This window comes from Gopherus flavomarginatus, chromosome 1 (assembly GCF_025201925.1).
Source record: "Gopherus flavomarginatus isolate rGopFla2 chromosome 1, rGopFla2.mat.asm, whole genome shotgun sequence".
Taxonomy (NCBI): Eukaryota; Metazoa; Chordata; order Testudines; family Testudinidae; genus Gopherus; species Gopherus flavomarginatus.
Window position 1 is genome coordinate 169,200,472 of NC_066617.1, and position 27,429 is coordinate 169,227,900.

Genomic DNA, 27,429 nt, shown 5'->3' on the forward strand with positions numbered 1-27,429 from the left:
TACTTCTGCCAAAGGGTTTAGGGCGGAAGAGGATGTGCTCTCTTCTGATTCAGCGGATCGAGACTGAAATCTTGTCTTCATCCCAGGATACATCATGGTTGTGTCTTCCTCCTCAGACTCACTCTCAGATGTGCTGAGTAGGGATAGGTTAGCTGCAGGGAGCCGGCTGTCAATGTTGGAAGGCGGCTTTGGTACAGCATCTTCGTTCTGCCCAGTTGCCCGGTTGTGGCCCATCTCATAAGGGCTGCCTACCAATTCTCCCACAGGGAGCAAAAGGTTTCTATGCACGGTTTTGGTCTGCCCTGGACCCTCTTCAGGTTTGATCTTGTAGACCGGCAGGTCTCCTAGCTTTTCCATCACTAAGTAAGGTATTGCCTTCCATCTGTCAGCTATCTTGTGTTTGCCAGCAATACCCAAATTTCGCAGCAGGACTTTGTCCCCTGGCTGGAGCTCTTGCAGACGCACCCTAGCATCATATAGCTGTTTGTTGCGGTCTGCGTTCTTCCGAGCTGCAGACGTAGCTAAGTGATAAGCATCCCATAGCTTTTCTCATAGTCGGGATACATGTTGCTGATGGGTTTCATAGCTATTGCCATCCTCTGATACACCAAAGCACAGATCTATGGGTAGTCTTGGTTCTCATCCAAACATCAAGAGGTATGGGGTGAGCCCCGTAGCATCGTTCTTTGTGGCGTTGTAGGCGTGCACCAGAAATGCAACATGTTGGCTCCAGGTTGCCTTCTGCTCTGGCCGCAAAGTCCCTAACATATCCAATAGGGTTCGGTTGAACCTCTCTGGCTGAGGGTCACCTTGCAGGTGGTAAGGCGTTGTCCTCGACTTTTTAATACCTGCTATCCTCAGCACCTCCTTCAGAAGGTGACTCTCAAAATCTCGTCCCTGATCCGAGTGTATCCGGGCTGGGAATCCATAAACTGAGAAATATTTTTCCCACAGTACTCGAGCGACAGTGGTGGCCCTCTGATCACGTGTAGCATATGCCTGCACATATCGCGTGTAATGGTCGGTCACTACTAGGATGTTCCCAATATTCCTCTTGTCCACTTCTAAAGACAAGAATCAATGCAAACCAGCTCCAGAGGTTTGTTGCTGGTGATGTTCTTCAGATATGCAGCCCTCGTGGGCAGAGTTTTCCTTTGAACACATCGCGCGCAGGTCTCACATTTTCTGCGAACATCTTCAGCCATCCGTGGCCAATAGAATCTACTGCAGATAAGTTCCAGGGTCCTCTCCATCCCTAAATGTCCAAAGTCATCATGCAGGGCCCTCATGGCCAGGGCTCTGTAATCTTTTGGCAGCACTAGTTGATTCTGTTGCTTTTGTAGAGGGTCTGTGGTCGTGCGGTGTAGCACTCCCTGAATCAGTTTTAGTTTGGTCCATTCTCTCAATAGTAGTTTGCCCTCTGGGGTAGATGGGACAACCTCAGCTGGGCCTCGCCTCTCTCTTTTGGCAAGTAGTGTATCACGAATGTCAATATCTTGCAACTGGGCTTCCTGCCAGTCAGCCGCATTGAGCATGGGCAAGGGAGATTGGTCCAAAGCAATATAGTTTACTGAAGCAGAAGGCACGCATTCAGGGGGTAGGCCCAAAGTTTCAGCAACACATCCATGAAGGTTCTCATGGGCCTCCGGCTCTCGGCGACTTACACTGCAAATAGCTCTCACTCCATCCGTGAGTATCATAGCAACTTCTGGTGCCTGTGGACGTCTGGACAATGCATCTGCATCTACATTGCTTCTCCCTGATCGGTATTGAATGCTGAAGTCATAGCTAGCCAAAGCGGGCACCCATCTTTGCCCTGTAGCATCCAGTTTAGCACTTGTTAACACATAAGTCAGTGGGTTGTTGTCTGTCCACACCTGGAACTGAGACCCATACAAGTAGTCTTGAAATTTCTCAGTGATGGCCCATTTCAAGGCCAAGAACTCCAGCTTGTGGGTGGGATAGTGGGTTTCACTATCAGACAGTCCCCGGCTGGCAAAGGCTACAGGTTTACGCTTGCCTTCCACCTCCTGGTACAGTACTGCCCCCAGACCCTCCAAACTGGCATCAGTATGCAGGATAAATGACTTGCTTGGGTCAGCAAATACTAGGACTGGGGCATGAGCTAGGCAAGTAATGATTTCTCGAAAAGCCCTTTCACATTTCTCATCTCACCGTGGCCCAAAGGGTTCAGAGGGGCCATAGTTTCTCTGCACGGAAGGCCCTTTATTCTTGATCTTAGACTTGTCCTTGCTGGACTGATATCCCCTGGTAAGATCATTGAGGGGTTTTACAATTGTAGCTTAGTTTTTCACAAATCTGCGGTAATAACCACTAAACCCAAGGAAGGTCTTGAGTTCTCTGTAGTTGCTTGGACGTGGCCATATAGTGAGTGCTTCTTTTTATCAGGATCAGTACTCACACCCTCTTGGGACACAATGTGCCCCACATACTTCACCGAGGTCCTGCAGAACTGGCATTTGTCAATTGAAAACTTCAAACCATAATCCTCCAGCCTATCAAGCACTTTAAGAAGTCTTTCTTCATGCTCCTCCAAAGTTCTTCTAAACACAATCAGGTCATCCAAATAAACTAACACTTGCAGTAAATTCATGTCTCCCACAACTTTCTCCATAAGACGTTGAAATGTGGCAGGTGCTCCACAAATCCCTTGGGGCATGCGTTCGAACTGATAAAACCCTAATGGGCAGATGAAGGCTGTCTTCTCCTTATCTTCTTCACCCAGAGGGATCTGGTAGTATCCACTCCGAAGATCCAACACAGAGAACCACTGGCTTCCCAGCAAACAGTGTAAGGCATCTTGAACTCGAGGCATTGTGTACTGGTCAACCACAGTACGGCGGTTTAGGGTGCGGTAGTCAATACACATCCGGATTTTCCCATTCCTTTTACGGACCACCACAATGGGTGAGGCATATGAGCTGCGGGACTCTGTAATGATGCCATTTGTAACCAGCTCTTGAAGATGTTGTCGCACATCTTCCATCTCGGAGAGAGCAAGCCTCCTAGATCTCTCTCTGAAAGGTCGAGAGTCATGTAGTCTGATGTTGTGCTCTACTCCTTTTGCACATCCCACATCCCATTCATGCAATGAGAGCACTTTGGATCTTTCACAAAGTTTCCTTCTTAGGCGATCTTTCCACTCCTCGGACAATGGTGAATCTGCAAAGTCAAACTTTGCTGGGTCTATTGTTGGCACTTGAGTCTCACACTGGGGTTTTACAATTGATTCAGGCTCAAAGAGGTCTGCTATCTTTTGTCCTTGCCTCACAACAACATCTCTACTTGTTTCATTAGTAATCAGTATAGTCACCTTTTCTTGGGCTTCAGCAGGTAGGGTTATGACTCCACTGGGGACCAGCACTCCTTCCGGGAGCTCTCTTTCAGCCGGCTGCTCTATCATTGCTAATGCCCCTTTACTGCCTTTCAGCCTGGTACTCATGACAAGTACTTCTTGCTCCGTCCTTGCAGCCACTACTAAGGGGGTTGTACCCATGTACTTCAGTGCCCCAATCGGTAGCTCAGATGTCTCCTTTTTAGCACTCTCAATTTTCCTATAGGCTTCAGCACAAAGCGTATGGATCATCAGGGTACTCAGGTACTGTTCCCCAGCCCGTTGTCTGCAGTAATCCGCGAGCACCTTGAAGAGGCTGGAGTTGGTCCCTATCAGCACAGACACATCAGAGGTCCCTTTCGGGTCAGGGCATATTAAGGCAGCGGTGTCTACCTCTTGCTTTACCCCAGCAACCTCCTCTGGGAATTCCAGGTGCACTATGACATACCCTTGATAGGGGTATTCATCCATGCTGAGGCCACACAGACCAATGCCAGTCAGTGGCTGTATGGGCAGGTGCCTAAGCATCTGTTGGTAGAATGACTGACTGAAATATAATAGTCACTTGAGATCCAGTGTCAAGCACGGCTTTACACTCCGCCCCTTCAATCCTCACCATGACCTCTGCTCGAGGCCCTATCAGTCCTGCAGGGATCCCAGCTGGATGGTCTCTTCTGGGGGAATCTTCAAATCCTCTAGGCCTAGGTGGTCTCCGTCCCCGGACCTTCTGGCAGCTACTGGATTTCTTCCAACTAAACCTCAGCTTTTCATACACTAAGGAGGGGTTCTCTTCCTTATGGCAGTTAGCAGCACTGTGCCCATCCTGACCATACCGGTAGCAAAAGAATTATCCTTTCCCCATTCGGCGAGGTGGGACGTGACTCTAGATACTGACTTCTCTATCGTCACAGTCTGAGGCTCCTTATTCCTGGAAATCTTAGCTCGGTCAATGATGCTTTGCAGCTCAGCTATCCGTTCAGTCAGGATCTGCATTTGTTGGGCAAGTTCCTCTGTGGTGGTCACCATCAGTACGCTGGCCATTGGCGGTGGCGTCGTGCTGGCTGGTTCCAATGTTTGGGCTTCCCAACACTCGCTGACTGCCTGCCTTTCTTCCTCTTCCCTGACCTCCTTTATCAGCTGGGAGTAACTTGGGGGATGTTCCTGCCGTTCTCTTAGTCGGAGATGAAGTAGGATTGGGTTCTGATACTGAGTCCCTCTTACAACTTGAGCCAGTTTGGTCTGATCCATCTGCTCAGCAGTCACTGCTCCCCTCATAACAGCTCTCTGAAGTAGTCTCTCCAGCCTCTGTACATAGGCTGAAATTTTCTCACCCCTTTGCTGTCGGGAATTAATGAATTTACAGTAACTGTCCTCAGGGCCCTCTACGCTCCCAAAGGTATTGTCAAGGGCCTTTAGGCAGTCCTTCACACTGACCTCAGGGTCAATGAGCTTTAGGGTGTGAATTACATCTAATGCTGGGCCACTAAGGCTCTCTATTAGACATCGTCGCTTTTCTACATCGGGTACGGTCCACTCCCGCAGCATTTCAGTAGTATGCTCCGACCAGAGTTCAAACTCCTCTTCCCCATCAAATAACCTTAACTTACGACATGAGTTTGACGTAGCATAGGCCAACACAATCTTTTCCAATATATGCCCCAGTGCTTTTGCCCAATCATAGGCTGAGTCTGCCGCCCCTTAGCTAGAGGCTGCACGACTGGGGCCCAACAAACCCGACATATTAGCCATTATACGAACAGTAGTTTCCTCAAAATATAAACACAATTATTTCCCAATACAGTGGAACACTCAACAGGTGCTTGCGAGGGGTACTGACCCAGGGATCCCGGACGAGCCCCCAAAAATGTAACCCTTCTGCCCCTCTGAGTTGGCAGCAACAAGGGCTGGGTTCAGTATCCAGGGGTTCCGTTTCAGTAACACAATGCATAACCGGCTCGAGCCCCCACCCAGTGACCTGGGACACTCACATACCACACCCCCTTGGGCGCCTCTAGGAGGCAATACTTCCCCTCTCGCAAGCACGGAGTCTGAGTGTAGCAAAATCTTTTTAATAAAGGAAGGAATCAATGCAGCATCCCATTGGAGAAACACCACAAACAGGGTTATAACACAAACCATAAACAAAAACCCACCTCCAAGTATATTTGGCACTGTCCTTTCTCCCCTTAGGGTTTTAAGTCCAATCACCCTAAAGTCCAACAACCCAAAAGTCTCTGGTCAATGCCACCCCAGAGTTCGAGAGTTTATCTATAGAGGTCCCTCCCTCCAGCCTGGGTAGAAAGAGGCACCTTACGTGATCCGGGGCCAACTGCCCTGCCTCTCCGTGAGTTCTGCTTCCGCCTTCTCCACGAACTGCTCCGCTTTACCAGCCGCTCCACTCTGCTCCTCCAGCCGTCCTCAGAAACTGCTCCGCTCCACCAGCTGCTCTGCTCCATGAGCTGCTCTAGTTCACTCTGCAAACTGCTTGGCTCCGCTCGCTCTGTGGGCCGCTCCACCCGTCCCACAGCTACTCCACTCTGCCAGCCTCTCCGCTGCCACCAGTTGTCCCGTGATCCGCTCCAGCCGTCCCCACAACTGCTCCACCCCGCCAGCTGCTCTGTTCCACAGTATAGCTTCATGCTCCCCTACTAGTTAGCACAGTACTCAGTGCTCTCAGCTCAGTAATTTCAGCTCTTTAGTGATTTCAACTCTTAGTGATCTCAGCTCTTAGTGGGGGAGCCCCAATGCTAGTGCACCATTAGCCCAAAGTGAGTTCAGCTCAGTAACCAGTATTTAGATTCTTGAGGGAATAAAAAAATCAACTCTGACATTCCACAGTGGAGAGAGGAAGGGGTGGAACTGGTGCTTCTGGCTCCACAAGGAGACTGCACCAGCAGGTACAGATACCTGTCCCCAGCCTCTCTCAATTCACTGGGTTTTGGAACCCATGTCCCTTGTCTAGCAAGTACCACCCAACTGAGGTCCCACAGCTCAGCAGTCTGGGATAGGGTAGGCGTGCCTATGCAAATACACTCTCTGAAATTCTTTCCACCAGATGTCAGGGTAGAGCTTATCCTGACTCTGCTTACATCCTATTTATATAAATGTAACACTCTCTTGTATCTGAAACTGGAAATATGAAATATAACTCTGTGGGACTATTGTAATTATGCAAAGTGTGGGCCATTAATGGTGGTTTGGAATCTTGATGACTCCATTAATCAGGACAATTGACTGCAGATGGCTCTGTTGTACGTGCAAGTCTTCCTGTATATGTGTGTGTAAGTGAGTAATGAAGTCTTATGGTGACGTGTGATCATGTCACCTGAACTGAAATCCATCTTTAATCTGGTGCTTTTCCATTGAGTGGGGGGGAGGACCCAGAGGGACAAAGGATTCCCGCCTTATGCAAAAGATATATAAGTGGGTGGAACAGAGAAAAGAGAGTGTCATCATGAGGAATCCCCTAGGTACCACCTGAGGTGGAACAAGGGCTGTACCAGGGGGAAAGATTGTGCCCAGACTAGGAAGGCATCCAGTTCGTGAAACAGACTTATTGAAACATCTTTCAGGGTGAGATTTTATCTGTACTATATTGGATCACTCCTAGATTTGCGTGTTTTATTTTATTTTGCTTGGTAATTCATTTGTTCTGTCTGTTACTACTTGCAACCACTTAAATCCTACTTTCTGTAATTAATAAAATCACTTTTTGCTTATTAATTAACTCAGAGTATGTATTAATACCTGGGGGGTGGGGGCAAACAGCTGTGCGTCTCTCTCTATCAGTGTTATGGAGGGCAAACAATTTATGAGTTTACTCTGTATAATCTTTATACAGGGGAAAACGGATTTATTTGGGGTTTGGACCCCATTGGGAGTTGGACATCTGAGTGTTAAAGACAGGAACACTTCTGTAAGTGGCTTTCAGTCAAGCCTACATCTGTTAGGGGACATGGTTCAGACCCTTGGTCTGGGTTTGCAGCAGGCTAGCGGGTCTGACTCAAACCAGTCAGGGTGCTGGGGTCCCAAGCTGGCAGAGAAAACAGGGGCAGAAGTAGTCTTGGCACATCGGTTGGCAGTTCCCAAAGGGTTTTTTGTGATCCAGCCTATCACACAAGCAGTTGGACATCTTCTACTACTTAGCAAAGCGGCAACGCTTCTGTGAGATCAGGACACTAATGTCAAAAGAAGCGACACCAATATTTATATTTCTCCACATCATCCTGTATCTTCTATCTTCCGCATTAATGTAACCAACATGTTTAGGGCTAGATTAATAGACTGAGTCCAGTAGGGACCATTAGGATCATCTAATCTGTCTTCCTGGATAAAAATGGCCATATAATTTCATTCAGATTATGCTCTGGCTCTGTGCAGCTATGCCAGGCAGTAAGGCTCCCTGCATGATGGCATATGACCTACCTGGATATAGAGTTCAGGTGTGGGGGGTGGTTTTGTGCCCAACTTTTCCTTCCCATACTTATTCCCCTGTGGGCCAGCCGATGCAAGGGAAGGTGTGTGTGAACCTTGTAAAGAGTTGATGCAGCATTCATCCTCCAGCCCACTCCAGTGGGAAAAAGGAGTGACAAAGGAATTGTATTTCAGACACTCTAAAATACAATACTTTCCCAGCGCTCCTTCAGTACTCTGTGCCCCCGAGCACATCCCTACGTAGCCCATAATATCTACATATAGGTAAAAGGCACAAATGATACAAACGTTTGCATTTCTCAATAACCAGAGAATAGCCATGGACTTATTGCACCCCAAAACAGTGATTCATCTAATTACCAAACCTCCAGATTTTGAAGGTGTACAAGATGCCAGTGTATAACACATCTTGGAGCAGCACTTCTAATTTCTATTTCCACGAGAATTTCAGAAGGCTTTTAGTTCCAGACAGTTCTGTATTAAAGCCAACTCCATTATGTATCCTGAAGTGTGGGCCATTTTGTTTTTCATGTTAGTATAAAAGCTGAAATCCTCAATATCGCTTCTAATTTATGTGCTGAATCACAGAATGCAATAGCATTGTTCAATTGACCTTGACCAATGTTTTCAACCATCAGTTGTTCCTTGCTGTATCAAGACTGAGGTCCACCAGATGTCAGTGCAATATAAATAATCCAGATTTTTATTTAAACCAAATCACATAAAGGGATATTAAAAAGAAAACTGCATAATAGTGTAACAATATTATCTAGGAAATAGAAGATCTTATATTAACTGTAAGGGAGCAGGGAAACGTTAGCATAACTAGAGAAGACAAGTGTCAGAATGATTTCTTTAAGTGCTTTTCCACTAATAGCACTGTGTCCAAAACAGAGCCAAAGTGTTAATATAAGTTGATCAAGCTGATTATATAGCAGTATAAAGGCATTTTTTCCATCTTCTGGCCTCATCATCATTCATTTACGGTATGTTGCAACTGACTTTGCTATACATCAGTGGTTATGTTCTATATACAATAAAATTACCACATTGCATGTTTGCTTTGATATATAGCCTCTTTACTTCATGATGATGGCAAACTTTCCCTCATTCTGTAGCAATTGCTTTCATTTTGAGAGCATTTTAACATAAGAGCTGCTTCAGGTACAGTCGTTGTGCTTAAAATGCTGCAGTTTTGCCTTGCATAAACAGATTATGTGGCTACCTTTCTGTTCTGTTTGTTCAGTGCCTAGCATGATGGGTTCCTGGTCCACGTTTTAGGCACTACAGTAATACAAATAATAAAAATCTATATTTGCTGGATTCTTAATAGAATACGTGTAGAGTCACACATATCTGACCATATGCTATACTGTTGACATGCATTTTAAAATACAATGCAGATCATGGCCAGATCCTCAATTGCAGTAAATATGTCCGTTTATACCAGCTGAAAATATGACGCAGCCTTGCCCCATCTGATATTTAGTCTCCAAGAGGAAGTGCTGTGATTTTTTTTTTGTAGGATACAATGTATATTTTCTTATGTAGAAAGACAGGGCCAGCTCCAGGCACCAGCCGAGCAATCTCATGCTTGGGACAGCAGATTCTAGGGGGCGGCATTCGGGCCAATTCTAGTGTGGCATGACTGTTGGTTTTTTTTGTTCCCGGATCCGACCGCCCTGTACGGGGGCAGGAGGGAAGTACCCTGCAGAAAACTTGGCAGGGCAGCCCGTGTCCTTCCCTCCCAGCTGACCGAAGCGGCGCAGAGGCCTCCTGGCAGGTGACGCAGCGGTCGGGCCCATGGAGCGAGCGCCCTATTGAAGCCCTGGCCACCCCACTTCTTTCTCTCTCCGACCCCCTGCTCCCTCCCTCTTCCCCCCCCCCATTAGACCGGGCGTGCACTTTGCAGCACAGGGAGTCCCCTTGCACCCTGGCTCCGGCTGCCCTGTACGTTTTTTTTGTTTTGTTTTTCCGTGCTTTGCCGGCCGCGCCATTTCTTCCCCACCCCCCCGCTTTGCCGCTCCAGCTGCACCGTTTCCTGCGCCCCCTGCTTTGCTGCTCCGGCCATTCTTTAGGTTTTTAGTTTTTTTTTTCCTCCCTGCTTTGCCGCTCTGCCCTCTTTTGCCCCCCCCCTTTTTTTTTTGCGTGTGGCGGCAAAAAAGCCAGAGTCGACCCTGTAGAAAGAGGTTGAATTCCTGCTTTTAATCCAAAATTTAACTTACATTTTTCTATAGAGCTACAACTGGTACATCTGTATATGATTGAACTTCTCAGTTTGCATCAGAAATGAAATCTTAAGAGAAGGGAAACAGGAAAGAGCCTTTTAAAACTTAGGAAATACAACTATTGTTTTGATTAGGAAACTGTTAATATTAGTATTCATATCAGAACTCATGTTTTGCCAGCTCTTGTAATTATCATAATATTGAAACTTGGGCATGAAGGGACAATCTGCAAGTATGCACAATGAAAGACATAATGTCTACATTGTTGTTATTTTTGGAATTTTCCCTTTTGTATTTCACAGAGGAGAACATATTTGTCATCCTTGCTGCAAGTTTCACTAATTGTATTGTTTCCATTATTCTGATTTTGGGGAAACTTGGTAATTCTAATATCACTGCACAGCCACCAAACAGTGTAGCCCCAAAATGGAAGCAGCTTATTTAGGAGATGTTATCTTCATGCCATGGGACATTTCAAGGAAGTAAATAGCAGCTTGTGGAATGAAGCAATTGAAAATATGCAAGTACACTCAGCAAACAGATGGTGTTTAGAATGAACAAGATTCTCTTTCATAGCAGTAGCTAGAAATATTTGATTCAATAGTTCACATTCCCATTTTTTTTCTGTAATCCTTTCGAAGGCTCTGGCTGTCTTGAAGGTTATCTGTCTCCTCAGCTTCAACGAAGACTTTCATTTCTTGAGTAAGATCTCCCTTGCAATTAAACCATATAGAATTCCAGATATGCTCTTCTATTAAAAAAAAATACAGCTTTGCACATGCCAGTCCACCAAGGAAATGTTACCGAAATAACTCCAATAAGTAAGAGGAGTGTGTGTCAAAGAAATTATAAAAGCTAAGTAATACACCTAATATGGTAGGCCCCAGTTATTCTGGAAAGGATCTTTTTAACAGAAATCTGAGAAGAGTTCGACCGGCATACCTGATCAGAAAGGGCTATTCCCTGAGGGAGCTAAAATCAGTAAGAGCCAACCAGAATGAGTCAGCTGTAGTTGACTATTGTTGCTTATTGTTTTAGAGATGCTCAGTCTCTCTCCCAGCCCTGTTCCACTGAGGATGACGCCAGGAGTGGGTAAGAATCAGTGTTAGAATGTGGTCAATGTGAGAGGCTAGGAGTGAGAATGAGTTTGGAAACAGAATCTAGCTCACATCAACTCATTTGTATTTTGAGATGTTTGGAGACTATTTTTTCTTCACTGACAATTTTGACAAAATCAGGGAAAAAAGTGTTTCAATCAGAATTTTAGCAGAAGATTTCACTCTCTTTTCCCTAAAATCTCAAAACTTGGGGAAAATAGATTTCAAATGGAAAAACTGAATGTTTTGGAGGAAAAGAAAATGTGAAATTTCTGTGAAAATGTTTGTCAGAAATGCAATTTTCCATTTAAAAAAATTCAAGATAACATTTTCAACCAGCCCTAGCTGTGTTGCATCTCACCTTGACTGTCAGTTCCTCAAGGGAGGGAACACATCTGTTTTTCTCTGTGAAGCACCACACACATCTATGTAGGGCAAAATATAAACAGGCTAATGAATTACAATTGTTTGGTTATGAGAAACAAGAAGGGAAGAATGATGGGAGAACACAATAGGGCAAGATTGTGGATGTGTAGAGAGTGAGGTGTATATGGAAGATTAGAGAAGAAGACAAAGAATAAAGAAGACAGAGGAAAAATGTAGGAGAAGGATAAATATATAGAGATGGACAAATTAGACTGAGGAGAAAACCAACTGAAAAAGGAGAAATACCCCATATCTTAGAAAGAAATTGGAGGGAAGGAGAAACAGAACAGAGACAGGAAGATAGGCATTTCTTCCTTGTTTTCTATTTTTATCATCAAAGGTAATGTTTGTCATAAACAGATAGCTAAGGGTTAATGTCTCTTTCACCTGGAAAGGAGTAACCTGAAACACCTGACCAGAGGACCAATCAGGAAACAAGACTTTTTCAAATCTGGGTGGAGGGAAGTTTTGAGTGTGAGTTCTTTGTCTTTGTCTTGTGTCTGTGCCCTCTTGGTTATGAGAGTGATTTTTCTATCTCCTGGCTTTCTAATCTTCTGTTTCCAAGTTGTAAGTACAAAGATAGTAAGACAATAGTTTTATATTGTTTTCTTTTGTATTTACATGTGTGTAGTTGCTGGAATGTGTTAAATTGTATTCATTTTGGATAAGGCTGTTCATTCATTTTTTTCTTTTAAGCAAATGACCCTGTATTTGTCACCTTAATACAGAGAGACCATTTTTATGTCCTTTTCTTTCTTTTTATATAAAGCTTTCTTTTTAAGACCTGTTGGAGTTTTTCTTTAGTGGGGACTCCAGGGAATTGAGTCTGCAGCTCACCAGGGAATTGGTGGGAGGAAGAAGTCAGGGGGAAAATCTCTTTGTATTAGATTTACTAGCCTGACTTTGCATACCCTCTGGGTGAGGGGGGAGGAGGAGGAGAGATTAGCTCTCTCGGTACTTGTGTTTTCCAGGACTGGAAACAGGGAGGGTGGAGTCCCTCTGTTTAGATTCACGGAGCTTGCTTCTGTATATCTCTCCAGGAACCCAGGGAGGGAACACCTGGAGGGGAGGAGGAGGAAGGGAGATGGTTTATTCCCCTTTGTTGTGAGACTCAAGGAATCTGAGTCTTGGGGTCCCCCAGGGAAGGTTTTGGGGAGACCACAGTGAGCTAGGCACTATATAAATCCCTGGCTGGTGGCAGCGTTATCAGGTCCAAGCTAGTAACTAAGCTTGGAGGTTTTCATGCTAACACCTATATTTTGGACGCTAAGGTCCAGATCTGGGAAAAATGTTATGACAATGTTACATAAGAACGGTCGTACTGGGTCAGACCAAAGGTCCATCTAACCCAGTATCTGGTCTTCTGACAGTGGCCAATGCCAGGTGCCCTAGGGGCAATGAACAGAACAGGTAATGATCAAGTGATCCATCCCCTGTCACCCATTCTCAGCTTCTGGCAAACAGAGGCTAGGGACACCATCCCTGCCCATCCTGGCTAATAGCCATTGATGGACCTTTCCTCCATGAACATATCTGCTTCTTTTTTGAACCCTGTCATAGGCTTGGCTTTCACTACATCTTCTAGCAAAGAGTTCCATAGGTTGCCTGTGCATTGTGTGGAAAAAAATACTTTCTTTTGTTTGTTTAAACTTGCTGCCTATTAATTTCATGTGATGGCCCCTAGTTCTTGTGTTATGTGAAGGAGTAAATAACACTTCCTTATTTACTTTCTCCACATCAGTCATGATTTTATAGACTTCTATCATTTCCCACCTTAGTCGTCTGTTTTCCAAGCTGAATAGTCCCAGTCTTTTATTAATCTCTCCCCATATGGCAGCTGTTCCGTACCCCTAATCATTTTTGTTGCCCTTTTCTGAACGTTTTCCAAGTCCAATGTATCTTTTTTGAGATGTGGCAACCACATCTGCACACAATATTGAAGAAATGGGCAGACCATGGATTTATACAGCAGCAACATGATACTTTTTGTCCTATTATCTATCCCTTTCTTAATGATTCCCAACATTCTGTTCACTTTTTTGACTGCCCCTGCACATTGAGTAGGTTTTCAGAGAATTATTCACAATGACTCCAAGACCTCTTTCTTGAGTGGAAAGAGCTAATTTCGACCCCGTCATTTTATATGTATACTTGGGATTATATTTTCCAATGTACATTACTTTGCATTTATCAACATTGAATTTCATCTGCCAATTTATTGTCCAGTCATCCAGTTTTGAGAGTTCCTTTTGTCGCTCTTTGCAGTCTGCTTGGGACTTAACTATCTTGAGTAGTTTTGTATCATCTGCAAATTTTGTGACCTCACTGTTTGCTCCTTTTTTGAGATCGTTTATGAATATGTTGAATAGGACTTGTCCCAGTACAGACCTCTGGGGGATACCACTATTTACCTCTCTGCATTCTGAAAACTGACCATTTTCCTACCCTTTGTTTCCTATCTTTTAACCAGTTACCAATCAATGAGAGGACCTTCCCTCTTATCCCACGGCAGCTTACTTTGCTTAAGAGCCTTGGGTGAGGGATCTTGTCAAAGGCTTTATGAAAATCTAAATACACTATATCCACTGGATCCCTTATGTCCCTATGCTTGTTGACCCCGTCAAAGAATTATAGTAGATCGGTGAGGCATGATTTCCCTTTACAAAAAACATGTTGATTCTTCCCCAACAAATTATGTTAGCCTATACGTCTAACAATATTTTTGTGTACTATACTTTCAACCAGTTTGCCTGGTACTGAAGTCAGTTTGCCTGGCCTTTAATTCTGAGGATCACCTCTGGAGCCCTTTCTAAAAATTGGCATCATATTAGCTATCCACATAAGAACGGCCGTACCGGGTCAGGCCAAAGGTCCATCTAGCTCAGTATCTGTCTACCGACAGCGGCCAATGCCAGGTGCCCCAGAGGGAGTGAAGCTAACAGGCAATGATCAAGTGATCTCTCTCCTGCCATCCATCTCCATCCTCTGATGAACAGAGGCTAGGGACACCATTCTTTATCCTTCCTGGCTAATAGCAATTTATGGACTTAGCCACCATGAATTTATCCAGTTCCCTTTTAAACATTGTTGTAGTCCTAGCCTTCACAACCTCCTCAGGTAAGGAGTTCCACAAGTTGACTGTGCGCTGTGTGAAGAAGAACTTCCTTTTATTTGTTTTAAACCTACTACCTATTAATTTCATTTGATGACCCCTAGTTCTTGTATTATGGGAATAAGTAAATAACTATTCCTTATCTACTTTCTCCACATCACTCATGATTTTATATACCTCTATCATATCCCCCCTTAGTCTCCTCTTTTCCAATCTGAAGAGGCCTAGCCTCTTTAATCTTTCCTCATATTGGACCCTCTCCAAACCCCTAATCATTTTAGTTGCCCTTTTCTGAACCTTTTCTAGTGCTAGAATATCTTTTTTGAGGTGAGGAGACCACATCTGTACATAGTATTCGAGATGTGGGCTTACCATGGATTTATATAAGGGCAATAATATATTCTCAGTCTTATTCTCTATCCCCTTTTTAATGATTCCTAACATCCTGTTTGCTTTTTTGACTGCCTCTGCGCACTGCATGGACATCTTCAGAGAACTATCCATGATGACGCCAAGAGCTTTTTCCTGACTCGTTGTAGCTAAATTAGCCCCCATCATATTATATGTATAGTTGGGGTTATTTTTTCCAATGTGCATTACTTTACATTTATCCACATTCAATTTCATTTGCCATTTTGTTGCCCAGTCACTTAGTTTTGTGAGATCTTTTTGAAGTTCTTCACAATCTGCTTTGGTCTTAACTATCTTGAGTAGTTTAGTATCATCTGCAAACTTTGCCACCTCACTGTTTACCCCTTTCTCCAGATCATTTATGAATAAATTGAATAGAACTGGTCCTAGGACTGACCCTTGGGGAACACCACTAGTTACCCCTCTCCATTCTGAGAATTTACCATTAATTCCTACCCTTTGTTCCCTGTCTTTTGACCAGTTCTCAGTCCATGAAAGGACTTTCCCTTTTATCCCATGACAGCATAATTTACGTAAGAGCCTTTGGTGAGGGACCTTGTCAAAGGCGTTCTGGAAATCTAAGTACACTATGTCCACTGGATCCCCCTTGCCCACATGTTTGTTCACCCCTTCAAAGAACTCTAATAGATTAGTAAGACACAATTTCCCTTTACAGAAACCATGTTGACTATTGCTCAACAGTTTGTTTTTCTATGTGTCTGACAATTTTATTCTTAACTATTGTTTCGACTAATTTTCCCGGTACTGACGTTAGACTTACCAGTCTGTAATTGCCGGGATTACCTCTAGAGCCCTTTTTAAATATTGGCGTTATATTATCTAATTTCCAGTCATTGGGTACCGAAGCCGATTTAAAGGACAGGTTACAAACCTTAGTTAATAGTTCTGCAACTTCACATTTGAGTTCTTTCAGAACTCTTGAGTGAATGCCATCTGGTCCCGGTGACTTGTTAATGTTGAGTTTATCAATTAATTCCAAAACCTCCTCTAGTGACACTTCAGTCTTTGACAGTTCCTCAGATTTGTCACCTACAAAAGCCGGCTCAGGTTTTGAAATCTCCCTAACATCCTCAGCCGTGAAGACTGAAGCAAAGAATCCATTTAGTTTCTTCGCAATGACTTTATTGTCTTTAAGCGCTCCTTTTGTATTTTGATCATCAAGGGGCCCCACTGGTTGTTTAGCAGGCTTCCTGCTTCTGATGTACTTAAAAAACATTTTATTACCTTTGGAGTTTTTGGCTAGCAGTTCATCAAACTCCTCTTTGGCTTTTCTTATTACACTCTTGCACTTAAGCTGGCAGTGTTTGTGCTCCTTTCTGTTTGCCTCACTAGGATGTGACTTCCACTTTTTAAAGGAAGTCTTTTTATCTCTCACTGCTGCTTTTACATAGTTGTTAAGCCACGGTGGCTCTTTTTTAGTTCTTTTACTGTGTTTCTTAATTTGAGGTATACATTGAAGTTGGGCCTCTATTATGGTGTCTTTAAAAAGGGCCCATGCAACTTGCAGGGATTTCACTTTAGTCACTGTACCTTTTAACTTTTGTTTAACTAACCCCCTCATTTTTGTATAGTTCCCTCTTTTGAAATTAAATGTCACAGGGTTGGGCTGTTGAGGTGTTCTTCCCACCGCAGGGATGTTGAATGCTATTGTATTATGGTCACTATTTCCAAGCGATCCTGCTATAGTTACCTCTTGGACCAGCTCCTGCACTCCACTCAGGATTAAATCTAGAGTTGCCTCTCCCCTTGTGGGTTCCCGTACCAGCTGCTCCATGAAGCAGTCATTTAAAGTATCGAGAAATTTTATCTCTGCATTTCGTCCTGAAGTGAAATGTTCCCAGTCAATATGGGGATAATTGAAATCCCCCACTATTATTGGGTTCTTAATTTTGATAGCCTCTCTGATTTCCCTTAGCATTTCATCATCATTATTACTGTCCTGGTCAGGTGGTCAATAATAATCCCTAATGTTATATTTTTATTAGAGCATGAAATTTCTATCCATAGCGATTCTATGAAACGTGGATTTGCTTAAGATTTTTACTTCATTTAAATCTACATTTTCTGTCACATATAATGCCACTCCCACCTGCACGACTGGTTCTGTCCTTCCGATATATTTTGTACCCTGGAATGATTGTGTCCCATCGATTGCTCTCAGCCCACCAGGTTTCTGTGGTGCCTATTATATCAATATCCTCCTTTATCACAAGGCACTCTAGTTCACCCATCTTATTATTTAGACTTCTAGCATTTGTGTACAAGCACTTTAAAAACTTGTCCCTGTTTATTTGTCTGCCCTTTTCTGATGTGCCAGATTCTTTTTTATGTGACTGTTTATCATCTGATCCGGCCCTTACATTATCCTCTTCCGTCCTCTCTTGCTGACTATAACCTGGAGATCCCCTATCATCAGACTGTCCCCTAAGAGAAGTCTGTGTCCGATCCACATGCTCCTCTGCAGCAGTCTGCTTTCCCCCATCTCCTCGTTTAAAATCTGCTCTACAACCTTTTTAATGTTTAGCGCCAGCAGTCTGGTTCCACTTTGGTTTAGATGGAGCCCATCTCCAGTAATTTAGCACAGAAGCTGATTTAAATGATAGGTACAAACCACAGTTATAAACTACAGTTAGTAGTTCTGCAATTTCACATTTGAGTCCCTTCAGAACTCTTGGGTTAATACCATCTGGTCCTGGTGACTTATTACTGTTTAGTTTATCAATTTGTTCCAAACCACCTCTAATGACACCTCAATCTGGGACAGTTCCTCAGATTTGTCACCTAAAAAGAATGGCTTAGGTTTGGGAATCTCCCTCCCATCTTCAGCTTTGAAGACCAATGCAAAGAATTTATTTAGTTTGTCCGCAATGTCCTTATCATCCTTGAGTGCTCCTTTAGCATCTCAATTGTCCAGTAGCCCCACTGATTGTTTAGCAGGCTTCTTACTTCTGATGTACTTAAAAAAGATTACTATTACTTTCTGAATCTTTGGCTAGCCGTTCTTCAAATTCTTCTTTTGGCCTTCCTAGTTATATTTTTACACTTCATTTGCCAGAGTTTATGCTCCTTTCTATTTTCCTCACTAGGATTTAACTTCTATTTTTTAAAGGATGTCTTTTTGCCTCTCACTGCTTCTTTTACTTTGTTGTTTAGCCACAGTGGCACTTTTTTGGGTTCTCTATTTTTTTTTAAATTTGGGATATACATTTAAGTTGAGCCTCTATTATGGTATCTTTAAAAAGTTTCCCTGCAATGTACAGGAAAGTTTCCATGCAGCTTGCATTTCACTTTGGCACTGTACCTTTTAATTTCTGTTTAACTAACTTCCTCATTTTTGTGTAGTCCCCCTTTCTGAAATTAAATGCTACAGTGTTGGCCTGCTGTGGTGGTTTCCCCGCCACAGGGATGCTAAATTTAATTATATTATGGTCACTATTACCAAGCGGTGTAGTTATATTCACCTCTAGGATCAGATTCTGTGCTCCACTTAGGACTAAATCAAGAATTGCCTCCTCTCTTGTGGGTTCCAGGACTAGCTGTGCCAAGAAGCAGTCATTTAAGGTGTCAAGAAACTTCATCTCTGCATCCCATCCTGAGGTGACATGTACTCAGTCAATATGGGAATAGTTGAAATCCCCCATTATTACTTCGTGTTTTATTTTTATAGCATCTAATCTTCCTGAGCATTTCATAGTCACTATCACCATCCTGATCAGATGGTCGATAGTATATCCTGCCTGCTATATTCTTATTATTAAAGATATAATTACTATCGATAGAGATTCTATGGTACAGTTTGGTTCATTTAAGATTTTTATTTCATTTTATTCTATGCTTTCTTTCACATATAGTGCCACTCCCCCACCAGCACGACCTATTCTGTCCTTCCAATATATTTTGTACCCTGCTATTACCGTGTCCCATTGATTATTCTCATTCCACTAAGTTTCTGTGATGCCTGTTATATCAATATCCTCATTTAATATGCAGCACTCTAGTTCAACCATCTTATTATTAAGACTTCTAGCATTTGTATATAAGCACTTTAAAAAACTTGTCATTTTTTAGCTGTCTGCCATTACATGATGTAATAGAATGGGATTATTTTTCATTTGACTGTTTCTCATCAGATCCTACCTGTATTTTATCATCTTCCATCCTTTCCTCCTCACTAGAGCACACAGAATCTCCATTAATAGATCCTCCCCTAAGGGATGTTCCTGTCTGAACCATGTGCTCCTCCGTACCTGTCAGCTTTCCCCCAGCCCTTAGTTTAAAACTGCTTTACAACCTTTTTAATTTTAAGTGCCAGCAATTTGGTTCCATTCTGAAATGTTGAAAAATTGTGCAGTACACTGATGTCTGATGCATGCAAACCTACAGCCTGAGCCAAGGGCTATTGAAGTCAGTGGGAGTCTTTCTATTGGCTTTCATGAACTTTGGATCAGGCCCTTATAAACTATGTTTTCAGGAGTATAAAATTCTACCATAGCATTTAACAGACCTATTTTGCAGATGGATTCCTTAGTCCTTTCAGACTTTATCTGTAGGCTGCACCATTTAAGGGTACATAATATAATTGGAATTAGCAGTGTACACGTAGAGGCACAAACACAGGATTCTTGTCAGACAGCATATTCAACCCCCATGACCTTGGAGAGTGATCCTGGAAATGTTCCTTCTTAAAATCTTCATGTAATTACAGATTGAGTCATCTATCTGTGTGCACCACTTTTTTTCCCCTCACTCCTGGCTTCTAGAAAGAGGACCTCTCATTTAAAAGTATGTAATTGTTTGTTTCTTCTCTCTTGAGATGTAAGGTATTCATCTTCTCTCCCCTCTCATGCTGCCTTTTAGCAGTAGTCAAGGAATTGAAATTAAGAGGTGACCTCATGTCAGCATTATAAATCATAATTAATGGAAAACATTCTTAACACCCAAGGTCTGAACAATTAAAGCTGGAAATCTGGGAAACAGCTAAGATTAGAAGATGGATCTTTCTACAAGTTTAATTTCTCTGTATAGGAGTTTTATGCACTGAAAAGTTCAGCTAATACACTGAGAGAAATTTACATAAATTCCTTTGTTCTTCTATGCAATTACTTAGCCATTTGTTTCCATGGAACTGCAAGCAATTTACCAATCTTCAAATAGCGTTGTATTAAACTCTTCAAATATTCACATTATGGCCCAGATTCTCGCTAGTGCCAAGATCCACTTGGAATAAGTCCGGGGTCATGTGACACAACAGATGAGGCAGGGGCATCCAGAGAATCAGTTAGAGCAGCTCTTGTCCGATTTACCCTATGCCAGGTGGCTCTGTCCCAAGAGACCCAAGTGCAGTTGAGAATTGGCAGCATGCAGTTCTCTGCCTCACCTTGACTCACCCCCATGACAAGATGTGAAGGAGCAGCTGGCATAGGAGCTGGTTACACTTCTTGCCAGCTGAGAGATCCTGCACCTAGGGGTAATTCTGCAGCGGTCAATTAGGGCCAGATTCTAACACTTTGCTCCTGTCCTATGATAGTTCCTTCTTATTCTCTCACCTCCATGCTTTCATCTCTGAGTCCTCAGTCTTCTGGTTAAAGATGTTAAAAAGTCAGAGCCTAAATCCATACTTAGCCACTTTTGAAAATTTTACCCCAAGGCACCTTAATTAGTGGCTTGATTTCAAAAGTGCTAGTCACCCAACAGCTCTCACTGAAGTTTAAGTGGAGCTGCTGTGCACTCAGCCTTTTTTAAAAAATCAGGCCACTTAGGTGCCTAAATAAGAAGCCTAATTTAAGATGAGTGTTGGGTTTGGGTGGGTTGGTTGGTTGGCTTTTCACTCTTGGCCCTGTTCTTTGTTTCCTCCCTTTTTCCTGCTTCTTTATAACCTGAGCGACCTCATCTGCTTATTTTACAGCATCTGTTATCTCCCTGCTGACATCTGATTGACTTTGACATAATCCTAATGTCCTACACCAGGTCCAATTCAAAATCGAAGAGTCAGAGATCCTCATCTTTTCTCACCAAGCCTTCTCATCTTCCCCCTTCTCTATAATCATCCACCCCAGTCTATCATTGGAATCCTTTTTGGTGTCACTTCTGAATCCTCTCTCCTTCTTCCCACTCACACAGTCCGATACTAAATTTGTTTGGTTCTCTTCCCATTACTCCTTTAAAAATCCAACCCTTCTTTACTGTCCACATAGCTAAAAAACTTGTTCCCATCTTAATTATTGCAACCTCATAGTTTTTCCTCCTGGAGTCTCATCTCATTCTAGTCTATCCAAAAATGCAGCAACCAAGATAATTTTTGACTGCCATTCTGAACCAGGTCAGTCTCTTTTTCCAGTCCTGGCACTGGCTTTCTCATCAAATTTAAGATTCTACCTCACTTTCAATTTCTACACAATTCTGCCACTGCCTACTTCTTTGCTCTTACTTTTTACTACTTCCCCATCCGTGCTCCCTCCTTTTATAAACTCTCTTCCATTTTAGGAATTTCCCCTCCTCTCTCTATTCAAATCCCTTCTTAAAACTCACTTCATACTTGTGAAGCTTACCAGTGCTAACCTATGACTGTAAAAGTGTGTCCATTCTTCATAGGCCAGATTCTGCCACCCTTAGTAACTCTGAATAGTACCTGAAACAGAAATTAATTTTCACTGAAATTAGTGGTCTACTCATGTAGTAAGACCTATTCACCATTAATATGTGTGGCATAATCTGTCCTAAATGTAGTATATTATATAGCTTCTTACCATAACTAAAAGAGTCGTTGTGAAAGAAAATGATTCTTTGGATCACTCAGTGCATTCATTGTGTATGAGTGTCTGTTTAAGTTAGAAATTCTTTGGAACAGAGGCTTACTCTTCCTTTGTCATGTCTATTTCAAAACATATTGTTGTTAGTTAATGAATAATAACTAATGCCTCTGGGGTCTAGCATTACTGGCAAATAGAATGGGAGACATAAAATGGTTACATTTAAAGTTACAGTAAGAACATTTAAACAGTCAGCATTTCTGTTATATGTAGTGTCAAACTGGAGAGGTAATCATAAGAACTCAAGCAGAGGAACAAGTTATGGAACTACTAGTTCACCTGTAACCTGCCTCAACTGTGTTCTTTAAATAGCACATGCTACTGGAAAGTCTTGTGCAGAATATAGGAAAGGAAACCAAGAGATTCAACATTATGGCAGCTGTCCAACATCCTTTAGCTATTCGGGGGCTTCAGTTCACTTGCAGCATACAGCAGCCTGACGTATCTGATGTCTGAAAGTACGGTGAGGGAGGGAAAGAAGCTGCTGCTCTTATTAGTAAAGCTGTCTTTGACTAACTGAAACTTGTCCCTTTCTACTACAATATTTTGTGTCCAACTAATATTTTATGTGGCATGCTCAAAACAGTATCATTTGCTAGGTACTTTGACATTATTGTAGTGGCTGTTTTTCAGGTCACTTTAAAAAAAAGTTTCTCAACATTTCCTGTACAAACATTCATTTTTCAGAGCTTTAAAGCACTGTCATTCCCAATGAGGATACCGAGCATGTAAATGACCTACAAAACAGTAGGGAGGGTATGATGGTTCTGGCTCGTTTTTATCTCCCACGCAGCTAAAGCAAAAGCACAAATGCTGCACTAAGCTTCCACTGGTTTATTTGGAGATATGAAATCTGATGGGATACAAGATTGATCAAATGCAATGCCATCTGTGGATGCCAATCATGAGCATAATAGTTGTAGACTTCTTTTAGATTCAATGAACCTTGCATTCATTTACACGGGCGTAAGTCAGGAACAACTCCACCAGAGCCAGTGCAGATACACCAGTGTAAACCTATTGTGACTGAGAGCAGAGCCCGTTGTTCCATTACTGTCTCTTTTGAAGTATACATAAAAGAAAGTTATCCTATGTGATGGGGTCAGGCCAGATGGCTACAAGAGAGGTAGGTCGAAGGTAGATACATTAGCTCCAGGTTAAGCAGGTCTCTTTTCCCTTGGTAAGATAACAGGGACTATTCCAGAACACTCAGGAACTTTCTAGAACTAATTAAGGCAGGCAGGCTAATTAGGACACCTGTAGCCAATTGGGAAGTTACTAGAATTAAGGCTAATCAGGACACCTGGTATAAAAAGGCTCTAACTCCAGTTAGTGAGGTGTGCGTAAGGAGCTGGGAGTGAGAGGACATGCTGCTGGAGGACTGAGGAGTACAAGCGTTAACAGACATCAGGAGGAAGGTCCTGTGGTGAAGATAAAGAAGGTGTTGGGAGGAGGCCATGGGGAAGTAGCTCAGGGAGTTGTAGCTGTCGCGCAGCTGTTCCAGGAGGCACTCTAGACAGCTGCAGTCCACAGGGCCCTAGGCTGGAACCCGGAGTAGAGAGCAGGCCCGGGTTCCCCACAAAACCTCCCAACTCCTGATCCAACACAGGAAGATCTCTGAGGCTAGCAAAATCCGCCAATAAGCACAGGACCCACCAAGGTAGAGTAAGAACTTTCACACCAAAGAAGTCCTTTTTAGATGCACATTTCAGAAACACCTGTTGTCTCAACTCATGGAGAAGAGCCAGTTGCTCTGATGTTGGATATGCCATCAGAGGGTTCAAAACCAAACAATTCTGCAGAATTTCAGGAAGCTTTCCCCAGATTATCAGAGGCTCTCAGCACAGGAACGAAGGGAGCTTTCAAAATTGCCTTATTGTGAGACATGGATCCACTTCAGTGGGCTGTTATGGCAAACTTGTTCCAGTCTCCTGGTGTGAAGCTACCCTAATGCCATCAGGTCCAGCTGCTGAAAGATTTTATTTGTTCTAGGACATCTAGCAGTGACATAATGCCCCTGCAGTGTCTCCTACAACTCTCACAAGGCCTTGTGTTTAGAGGGTGTGGCTGGGGAAGAGAGGATGTGATTAGGCATCCTTTTGCCCCAGAGATGTTCAACTCCTTCAGTGATTGCTGGGAGCAACTGGCAACACTGAGGCTGCTCCAAACTATGACAGTGACTGGGTTGACACAGAACCATTCCCAGGATTGGAAAGAATGGGCACAAATGGCTCCTTTGTATTGTCATTCAAGGTGGTGGTTGTGATAGGATCCTGGAGTACAACCTGGAACTGTGGGACCATTGTTCCCTCCCCCACCTTAACTCTCCGGCCTGGGCTGGCTCTCACAATGCTATGCCACTGACAAAGCAGCAAACCCCTCCAGGTGCTGTGATCACTCAGCCATAAGCATGTGGAGACCCACACCCAGCTAAATCACATGAAAGCTCTCCAAGCCACTCATGAATTATACAGAGAGAGGCACCAGCCAATCACCCTACCCTTGCACCTCAGAAATATACCATCTTGCGCTGCTCAAGACTCCCTTGAGATGGGGGAGGAGAGAGGCCAAGTGGCGATGTCATTGACCCTCACTTACACTTTCTGTCCAGCTGCTAGAAAGATCCTTGCTGTGACATTGGGGTTAGGCAGTTTCCATTGCATACGTGCCCTTTCTGAGGAGTCTCTGGGAGGGCCACTGGGAGAGTGGATTCTCCTTAATGGGCCATCAATACTGTCTGGCCAGTGTTTAGTGGATCCCAACCTCACAACATATTTCATTAACACAAAACTTCATAACTTCAGAGACAATGATAGTATACACAATTCAACATTATATTAATGTTCAACAGACTGAGACTTCTTAAATGATACCTCAGAAGGCATACTCTGTACAGAACATATCATATCACAGTGCTGAATATGGGGGTTCCAGGATGCTATTCTGAGGTATAGAGTGTCACAGTGTTACCCAGCACTTCGTGGTCAGAGCTGAGAATCATCAGCAAAGGAGAGTTACAGCTTCCTTCCTAAAACTTCTGACCTGTTTTGAACTGCTGGGGTCCTGTCTGAGGTTGTCACATACATGGTGATTACTGGGTCTTCATATTGTAACCCATCCTGAATAAATAAGTGGCGGGGATATCAAAAAATATCATGACTAAACCACAACATGGAACATATAGTGCAAATTATATTAACTTTAATTAGTGAGAACCAAAGTTCATTAAAGTCAACAGGAAAACTCCCATTTCCTTCAATTAGCTTCAGATCTAGCCTACAGGAAATTGTAAATGGATCTAGATTCTTGGTCCTCATTAAATCCTCAGCAGGTATGGATTTAAAAAATAGTCCCTTTTTCAGATGCACTAGATTTCAGAAAATCTTGAAAATCTGACTGTTGAAAGTAAGTTACTGGTGCAAATATGGTGAGTTAAATGGTTGCACTCAGGCACAAGCTATGATATTGCCAGGTAGTTCAGTTTCTGGCACACAGTTTAATTCAATTTCTGGATCTTATCTCCTGATCACTTACCATTTATCCTTAGATTTGTTGGCAAGCTAAGGGGAAAATTTATCTGCTGCTCAGAAAATAATTATCCTCAGAGCATCATTAATTGCCAGAAATATCCTGCAAACATGGAAGATAAAAGAACAAACTGGGATTTTTCTTTAACTAAATCACTCAGCTTGTTATATCAGGCTCAAGAGAGCCTCTTTTCTATGTACTTTCCTTAGAAGTGGTCTGGTCAGTGTTCCTAGTCATTTATGTTTAAAACGCTCTCTCCTTTCCATCTCCATCAACAAAAATCTGGTCTTTGTCTTGGCCAATGTATGCTGTTCCTTGCAGGCCTCCTTGACTCCCACCTCAGGCCCCTTCAGTCCACCCCACATAATGACATTAAATCATCACTCCCCCCCGAAACAGCCCTCCTGGGTGGCTATCTCTTGTCATCTGTGTCAGGTGTAAGCTCCTCATCCTTATGTTCAAGGCTCTGTATAACAGCACATCTCTGTTTTCATCTATTTCTCCTTCTCTTTTATGCCATGCATAGGAAGGCTGGATGAAAATTTCACCTTTTGCCACCACAAAATCAGATTTTCAACAAAAGCAGACACATTCCATGATTTTTTTTGTCTTTTCATCAGAAAATTGAAAAGCCAACAAACAAAACATTTTGAGCAAAAAAAAATCATTTTTTGACAAAGTTGAAATTTTCTGCTGAAAACTGACAAAATCAATTTTTTTTCCTTTCATTGGTATTTCTCTCCCTCCCTGCTTCCCCATGGAAAATGTCAACCCGGTCTAATGAATACTTCATTAACATTAACTACTCATTCAGTATCCCTCAACTTCAGACTTTCATGCTTCCCTTTATACCTGTTGCCCCCTTCCTTTTCACAAGCAATGCTACATGGCAATGTGATTATTCCATCTTCTTTTCTTCTGATGCTTGTGTCTAATCTATGGTCCATTGTTTGTTTGGGTGTAAATTCCTCAAGGCACGGACCACATTTTTCTTCCATTGTGTACACTGCAGAGCATATTGCTGGTCCTCAACAGATAAGTAAATAAAATACAGCTAGGTGCTATCGTGAGTCATATGAGGATTGTAAATAATGTTGTATTTGGTATCCAGCCTCTTTTGATTCTTGCTCTGTACATAGAATATCATATGTAACACAGAATCTGTTCTCTCTAAATCTGGATGCTCTACAAATGTATGTGTGCCTTAATATACAGTATCTCAATAAAATATATATGAAAACCTTTATTGGTACTCAAACTAAAATTCTGATTAGCTTTTAAAGCAGTCTGTGGGCCTGCATAGATACCTGCTGGTTGCTTCAGAGATTCTTACCCATACTTTATTTGACTGGAGGAGGACTATTAATATTCAGTTATTTTAAATAGCCTGAGGCATGCTACTTAAAAGGCGAATGGTTAAAAAAGCAAAGTTTTGGGTTTGTTTTTTTTTTTTGCTTTCAGGAAATTTGAAGTGTCACCTTCCAAAAATCTAAGCTGTTGCCTTCTAACAGCTGGTTGAAATGTACATTTCACTTGAATGTGCAATGCTTTATTCACATCTTTAAGCACACATTTAACTAATAACCAGTAATATACTAAAGAATCTAATAGTCTGCTGAGTAAACAGTATCAATTTTCACCATGTAGTAATATATTTAACCATGACATTGAAATTGTTAAGGTCAACAGAGCAATAGTCCCAGAATCTTGATTTCAGTCAAGTGATACTCATCACAGCTCAGGAAGGATTTAGAGGTGGTTTTAAACCACTTTTGTGACCTCTCCAATTCTAGAACCATCCAGCTGCTGGTCTCCTGTATAAATTAGAAGAGCCTGAAGGATGCTCTAATAATCTAATGCTGAATGGTGCATAGGTTGCACATGAGAGGAAGGATAGGTCAGAGATTAAGGAATTATTCTTGGTGTCTGTTCCTTAATTTCCTGGCTGTAAAATGGGGATAATGGCAATTCCCTACCTGATAGAGGTATTGTGAAGATAAATATATGC